The sequence below is a fragment of the Amphiura filiformis genome, chromosome 7, assembly GCF_039555335.1.
Source record: "Amphiura filiformis chromosome 7, Afil_fr2py, whole genome shotgun sequence".
Taxonomy (NCBI): Eukaryota; Metazoa; Echinodermata; class Ophiuroidea; order Amphilepidida; family Amphiuridae; genus Amphiura; species Amphiura filiformis.
The window spans coordinates 59,459,035-59,467,619 of NC_092634.1; positions in this window are offsets into that span (position 1 = coordinate 59,459,035).

An 8,585-nucleotide genomic window follows, 5' to 3' on the forward strand; every position below is an offset into this window, starting at 1 on the left:
CATTTTAAATGTTTTTGCTTCCTAAGACTATGAATTTATTATCAATATCATGCCTTATACTCTGTTTGACCAAACTTCCTATTCAATCATGAGATGGAAATTTGTTTTTAAGATGTATCCGGGAGTTGTATAACACTTTCAATTTTCATTTCATCACGCTCTAAAACAAACGATTTCTTATGTATTACTTTGTTTCGTGATGAAAATCGTGATGTTTTATTTCATCACTCACGAAAAATTGATTTCTTATGTATTACTTTGTTTCGTGATGAAAACCGTGATGTTTTATTTCATCATCACGCTCTAAAACAAACGATTTCTTATGCATTATATTTGTTTTGTGATGAAAATCGTGATGTTTTATTTCATCACGCTCTAAACAATAATTATAGTTACATGCATTTTAAGAAAAAATCTTATTAAAACAGTATGTTGTTTAGAAAAATGTAGAAAGTGATGATGATGATGATGATGATGATGATGATGATGATGATGATGATGATGATGATGATGATAATGTCTCCAAAAGTGTCCCGGGTTTTTTTTCTTGCCCTAAATCGTGCGTATATCTATCAAATAAGGCACTTCAATAATCAATAATCAGTCCCGCGACGGTCTCCGCTAACTAGCTACTAACTTGGGTTATGGGCGCTGATTTTCATGTTCACTGTCACTTACTCATCAGCGAAGTACGACCCTTTGTCAATCACCTTCAGTACCCCATTTCGGCATACTATATAAGAAACTCATCATGATGATCGAACAGAGAGTACTTTAAATGTAGCTTAATGTACCGTTTTCGTGTGGCATTCTTCAGAAGTGAGCGGTCCGTTTACCAAAATTTTCGGTCAAATATCCATTCAATTAACACGGGAGTTGGCTAGCTATGCCTTGCCCTCACTCACTATTTTACCAAAGTACCAAATTTCTGAACATCTAACCTATAGCTGTAATTTTAGGTCATGTACTTTTAATATTGGCCGGTTAACCCTAACCCTAACCCTACCACAATATACTGCCGGCCATTTTGAAAAAGTCCACTGAACCAATGTAGATACATTTTATGCAAAAAACCCGGCAAAAAAGCTTTCCGGATTCGGTTTCAGCAGCCAAAATGGCTATAGAATCCACTCGTCTAATAAATGATTTGCAAAAATGCTATCATTTGCCCAGGTACGGTATTGTGCAAAATTTTACTAAACAGCAGAGTAAAATCTTTCCCCTTACTCAACACCGGGTAATTTTACTCAATTCATGTGATGTTTGGTTTATAATGTGATTTTTGGTTTACATTGTGATATTTTGGTTTAAAATGTGATTTTTGATCAAAAAATTAGTTTTTGGTCTAAAATGTGCTTTTTGATCAATAATTTGATTTTTTTGTTGGTCAAAATCAAAATGTGACTTTTGGTCAAAATTAATGTGATTTTTGGGTTGGAAGGTGTTTTTGGTCAAAAATGTGATTTTTTTTTTTATATGTATGATTTGTTTTCCTTTTCTAAAACATCTTGTTTTAAAATTGGGAAACAAATGATAATGACGTAGATATTCATTTCTTTTATACACATTACCCACCTAAAAAAATGCGGACAGTCCTATATTGCATAATATGTATTTCGATTGAACATCTGCATTTTGTACCATTCAAAGAACAGTAGTTTTAGCTAGTAGTAACTATACTGTTAATATTGATGAGAATTTCAATAATATGATATTGGAATTAAATTCATAGTCCCTCTTTAAAAATAAAATGTTATCAATTTCAGACAATTGAGGCCCGATTTAAGGGGGGTACTACACCCCTGGCCAATTTTGTGCCTATTTTTGCATTTTTCTCAAAAATTATAGCGTATTGGTGAAAAGTAAGACATGTATATTATAGGGGCAAGGATTACAACTACTGCACTGAAAATTCAGCAACTCAAGCCAAGTAGTTATTGATTTATTGATCAAATATTGGGGTTCCCTCATTTTTGACTGTAACTCCACAACTGTTGTCTGTGCTGAAATAAAATTTCCAGTGCAGTAGTTGTAGTCCTTGCCCTGTAATATACATATCTTACTTGTCACCAATGCGCTATAATTTTGGAGAAAAATGCAAAAATAGGCACAAAATTGGCCAGGGTGTAAATACCCCTTAAGGAAAGTTAAAATGAGAAAGAATCCTCACTTTGCAGTTATTTATGTTTATTATAAATTTGTGATGATAAAAGTAAGGATATTTTAACACTTTAGAAATTTCTCGTTTGTTATGTTTCTTATTACTTTGTGAGGAAAAGTAAGGCATTTTTGTATTACTTTGGAAATTTTTCACTTGTTATCATCATGTTTTGTGATGACAACAGTGAGAATTATTTTCATCATTTCGCCAACTTCTCATTTGTTATGTTTAACGTTTCTTATTATTTTGTGAGGAAAAAGTGAGGATTTTTTATCACTTTGGAATGTTTTCATTTGTTATATTTCTTATTATTTTGTGATGAAAAAAGTTGTTCATTACGACGCCAATTTTTCATTCATTTTTTTAAATTATTTTGTGATGAGATACGTGAGGATTTCTATCACATTCGAAATATAATTAGATATGGCACGATTTGGGGAGAAATTTTGGCACCTATTTTTTGGACATCATAATAATTCATCACTTTTTCATCACTTTGAAAACAATATTACAAAATGCAATCAAACAATATCAAGGCATGGAATAATAATATTAAATTTCTCAATCCATGGGCTTAAAGCAACATTGTACATTATACAAATAATTTTAAAAAAATCCGAAGTAATTTCAAAATCTTTTTTCCATACAAAATAATGTGAAACGTAACAAATGAAAAATTTGCGAAGTGATGAAAAAATCCTCACTTTTGTCATCACAAAATGATAGAAAACATTAAAAATCAAAAATATAAAAGTAGTAAAAAATCCTCACTTTTTTTCACCAGAAAAAATATAAGAAACATAATAAATAAAAATTTGCAAAGTTATGACAAAAATCTCACTTTTTCCTCACAAAATATTAAAAGACATAAAAAATTCAAAATGTGCAAAGTGATGAAAAACTATCACTTTTCCTCACAAACTATAAATAAGAAACATAACAAATGAAAAAATTACAAAGTGATGAAAAAATCCTCACTTTTGTCATCACAAAATAATAGAAAACATTAAAAATCAAAAATATAAAAGTAGTAAAAAATCCTCACTTTTTTTCACCAGAAAAAATATAACAAACATAATAAATAAAAAATTTGCAAAGTTATGACAAAATTCTCACTTTTTTCCTCACAAAATATTAAAAGACATAAAAAATTCAAAATGTGCAAAGTGATGAAAAACTATCACTTTTCCTCACAAACTATAAATAAGAAACATAACAAATGAAAAAATTACAAAGTGATAACAAATCCTCACTTTTTTCCTCAAAAAATATTAATAAGAAACATACCAAATGAAAATATTACAAAGTGATAAAATTTCGGGTTGGTACAATTTGTGACCCTAACTTCTCATACCCGACTTTTCAACCTAAAAATTTCAGCCAATATGGTACATATTTTCTAATGATTTAAGCAAAATATTTGTTTTAATTCTCAAAAACCCAACTTAACTAAATAACAAAAACTGATGCTAAACTTAAAATGTGTATCCATTATTTAAATTCAATCAATCCCGGAAATTAAGCATGTTATTAAAACCCTAAGCCACGATGGGTAGATTTGTTTTTGATTACCCAGATCAGCTATAATGCGTATAATAAAGGCTACTGCATGGAGGTGAGGTTTATGACCAAGAAATGTAAATATTGACTTTCCCTCTGTACGTGTGTGTCATCACATGAACAATTACGTAATCGTATTGACTTTTGTTGAACCATGGTTGAACTTGTTAAAAGGTCAGTGAACTCATCATCACTCCTGCCAGAGACCATTTTCTCGGGGGGTGCCCTGTGCAAGGCAACATGATTCAGCTTTGGCCCTTCAGATCTGTAACCTAACTTTTCCAAGCTGTCCCAAAAAATCTCTTTTCCCGTGAAAATTTGCTATCAATGCTAAAATGCGAAGGGGGATACCGGAGCCAGGGGCCAAAATTTCCACATCGCATCGTTCAACTAAATAAAAATTCCTTTAAAAAAGGAATGTGGCGCCCAATGTGAACTTGGACGTGATATGGTGAATTCCATGGTGTGTAGATTTGGTATTATAATGATTTTTCTAGGGAAGAGTAGAAGATGATCAAATGCAAGAGAAATGTGTTTGATTGGGGAAGGTGTTCTGACAATCCAAATATAAACTTAGTCCACCTCAAATGACCTGTAACAATTTGTGATTGACATTACTTAATTCACCTCGGATGACTTTGATATGACATTCAACATTTTCGCGCTTACACCAATCATATATCCATAACAATTTAACTCTTACAACTTCCTGTCAACTCTCTAATTTAAAACTTTAAATTTCTGTCTTTTCTGTCTTGTGCCATTTAGTACACTACAGTTTGTTACAATAATTAAGATAAGCAAACATTGCTGGATAGATAACAGGATTTAGTTATTTACTTAATCCAATCATGGAGTAACCGCTATATAGATTCTATGGTAATTAGCAAACAAAAGCCATCAGTTTAAGAAAGCTCGTTAATTGATCTTAACACTATGGACCATAAGAGTCTCATCCCAATGGCATAGTCCAATAACCTCAATTACATAATCATAGTGCAAAATTTGACCTCAAGTTGCAGAGTATGAGTTTGTGTACAAAGGATGAATGTACAAATGTATTAGGGTTTAAGAACTGTTCCCATGATAGATGAGCATGTTGTGGATCCTAGTGTATGGTCAAATGTCACCGTCTATCGGGTTCTAAGGCACACGGTAAACTGGTTGAACGCATACAAAGGTCAGGATTTATTTGGTGTTTTTATAAATCCTAATTTTGTATTTTAAACAAAGAATATACGCTCACCATTTTATCCCGTGCATATCAGAAAACAATAATAAAATAAAATCCAAGCAAATTGTGGTTTTATTTCTGAGCTGGGCATAATTTTAGCAAAACAATTGCGAAGGCAATCTAGCAAGAGTGAAATTAGAAGCCGTTCACAAAGACATGCCTATATTGTGGCCCCTCCGTAGAGGGCGCCACAAAAACATTAATTACCAGGACAAATGCGCGCGAAAAAATTGCAATGAACAAAATAATCATGTGCCATAAAATCGTGCCAAAGCCCACCCCTATAGCCAAAGTCATCCTTAAAGAACTAATATCACTTTCAAAACATACTGAATCTTCAATTATTAGGGGGGGGGGGGGCTGAAAAATATTTAGGGGGGTTATAAAATTTTGGAGTTCTGAATATAGGGGGATTCAAAAGTTTTGGGTGTATGAAGAGGAGGTTAAAAGTTTTTGTGCACTTAGAGGGGGGGGCTGTAAAAACTTTAGCAACATTAGTCCTGAAGCAAAAAATAAAGAATAGCCTGCAATATTTTCGTAAATGTTCCAATATTAAAAACCAAAACAAAAGTTCATTCCAGATAAGGGTATTTATTTGATACAGTTAACATAATTTAACTACGTCCACGCCTAAACGCAAAACCTGCTATTTTTGAACTACGTCTGCGCCGACTGCGCCGACATAAAAACCAAGACCTACGGTCCAAACACTGCATGTAGCAGAAAAACACTCAAACACTTCTGGTATCAAACACAAAACAACATACCATCCCAATTCAACTTCAACGGGGACAAATCCCCCTCCAACACTGCGTCCATGCCCCATTTATAAAATCACCCATTTTAATTACGACCACACCCAAAGCCCAAACATGCTAAATTTCGACTACGTCTGCGCCGACATTAAACCAGGACCTATACTTTGTCCAATTTACATGTACCAACAACAAATTCAAACACTATCAAACACAAAACAACATCTTGTAGGCCTACTCCTTCAACGCCATTGGGGACAAATCCCCCGCAATACTGCGTCCACGCTCCATTTTTAAAATCACCACTTTTAACTACGTCCACGCCCAAACGCAAAATCTGCCATTTTCAACTACGGCTGCGCCGACTGCGCCGACTTAAAAACCAAGACCTATGTCCAACATACTGTTCATGTACTGCCAGTCTGCCACCACATTCACACACAATTTAACATATTATACTAATTCAACATCATGGGCACAAATCCCCAAACACTATGTCCCATTCATAAAATCACCAATTTTATCCACGTCCAAGCCCAAAGCCCAAACCTGTTAATTTTCAGCTACGTCTGCGCCGACTACGCCGACATAAAAACTAGACATAGAATTTGTCCTAGTAGGCCTATACATGTACCAACAACTAATTCAAATACAATCACACACAAAAATACCACATCTTGAACTCCTTCAACGGTATAACGGGGACAAATCCCCCCGCAATACTACGTCCACGCCCCATTTTTAAAAACCTGTCAATTTTCAACTAAGTCTGCGCCGACTGCGCCTTGTTAAAAACCGACACCTAGGGCCTATAGGCCTACTTTTTTGTACTCCCGAGTAGTACCAGCAAACATACTTCCTTTGTTTCATCTGCAACTTAAATAATGCATCTACGCTGCATTGATCAACCCGCCAATTTAAACTGCGTCCACGTCAAACGCCAACTCTGTCGGTTTTTCGACTACGTCTGCGCCAACTGCGACCACAAAAAACCAAGACCTATACTTAGTCTCCAGAATAACACACTCACAACATTACCATACACAAATCATTAAAACAGAATACCCCACTCAAGCACAAAACACCCTATTCCAATACATACAAACATGTTACAACTTTATACAACTATACCCCCGAGAGGGGTATTCTGTAGTTACTCCGTAGTTTTCTTAGTCTTGGTTTGGATGAGATGTGACATATGGGTATGATATGATGAGTCTCCTTGTAGATGGGACTTAACATAGGCGGCCTTGTTGCATCTTGATTCCCATTCAAGGCGTCTCAACATGCCAGAAACACTTTTCAAATGGTCTTGAATAGTCATGGACAAACTGGGCTCAGTGGCTGCATGTCTCTTAATCTTATCAAGGGTGTCTCAATATTGTTTCTCTGGTGAGGATCCCATATTGTCTGACAGTATGACTACAAGTGCTTTTAACGCTACCTACTTTGTTGACTTGTTACACGAGGGCAAGTTTCTTCGGAGAAATCCCAAAGTTCTGTTTGGTACATGATTTTATGACAATCTGATTTTTGCTCCCCCCAATTCAATGTTGGACCAAGCCATGTTGTCAACAGGCTCTTGAGACCCACAAACATTGAAAGATGGGGAGTGGGGAAGGGCGAGATACAGGGTGGAGTCTGTGCTTCACATACATTGAATGAATGTTTCACTCACCTATCAAATTTTGATAGGGCACATTTATTGTTAAGTAAATTAAAAAATTGTGTTTGCTCTTTTGACCACTGATTTATTACTTTTGTCAATTTTTTGTCCAAAAATTAAATTATAATTTTATAGATATGCTTTTAAACTATTATTACACATTCAAATATTTCATGCTTTTGCAAAGATTACTGATAATACCTTAATCGTTTCCACATTATCAGAGTGAGGGGTAGAAAAGGGAGTTTCCCCAAAATTCACATGTAATTTCAGATTAATTGGTTGAACCCCCTCCCACCCCATTTTAATGCTTTTGCTTATTATCTCCATTTCGTTGCTTTTAGCTGCACACTACGTAGCAAACGCAAAACCTTTTACAGAATGTGTTTAAATGTAAAAAGCCAGCTGCACAGAATTGCTTTCCTTGTGTAACTTTTGTCATGTTTTTTCCACAATATTTTTGAGCTTGCAATGTGATGAGAAGATGTACTCTTTATTATTGCTTTTGTTAATTTATGTGCAGTGTTTTAATAATGATATTAAGTGTATAAAACATTCAAAAACATTTGTGAAAACTTGCTGCAAACCATTCTAGCATAATATAATTTAAGTGTTGACAAAAAAAAAACATTTTGCAAAATGTTTGCCGTAATATATATTTTGCAAAATGTTTGCCAAAAATGTTTAACAAGAACATTTTGACATATTTAAAATGTTGTTGAAATGGGTTTTTTTTTATAAAATGCTTTATAAACGTTTTCATATTTTTAACAAAACATTTTGACAAAAACCAATATACCTTTTATAACTGTCTTTGTAACACAAATAATAAAACAGGAAGAAGGCAAAATGACTGTCTTTTGTTGTTTATTACTCAAGTCATTAACCTTGAGGATTTATTTGCATAATCGGTTGGAGCCAGTTTCTGTTGTTCTAAATGGATTGTAGTTCAACCGGCGGTTGAGTTTTTATAACTGTCTTTGTAACACAAATGATAAAACAGGAAGAAGGCAAAATGACACTGTGTTTTGTTGTTTATTACAACATGCTTACTGCATACTGGATTCTTCAAATACTTATTTCTTAACATGTACGACCTGCTCCCATAGAATGCGCGTAAACTTGCAAGTTAATAGATGTTCTTTGTTTGACGCACACCTGTACAAGCCATTCTACAAACCAGTAGTATGTCCTTTGTAAATGTGGCAC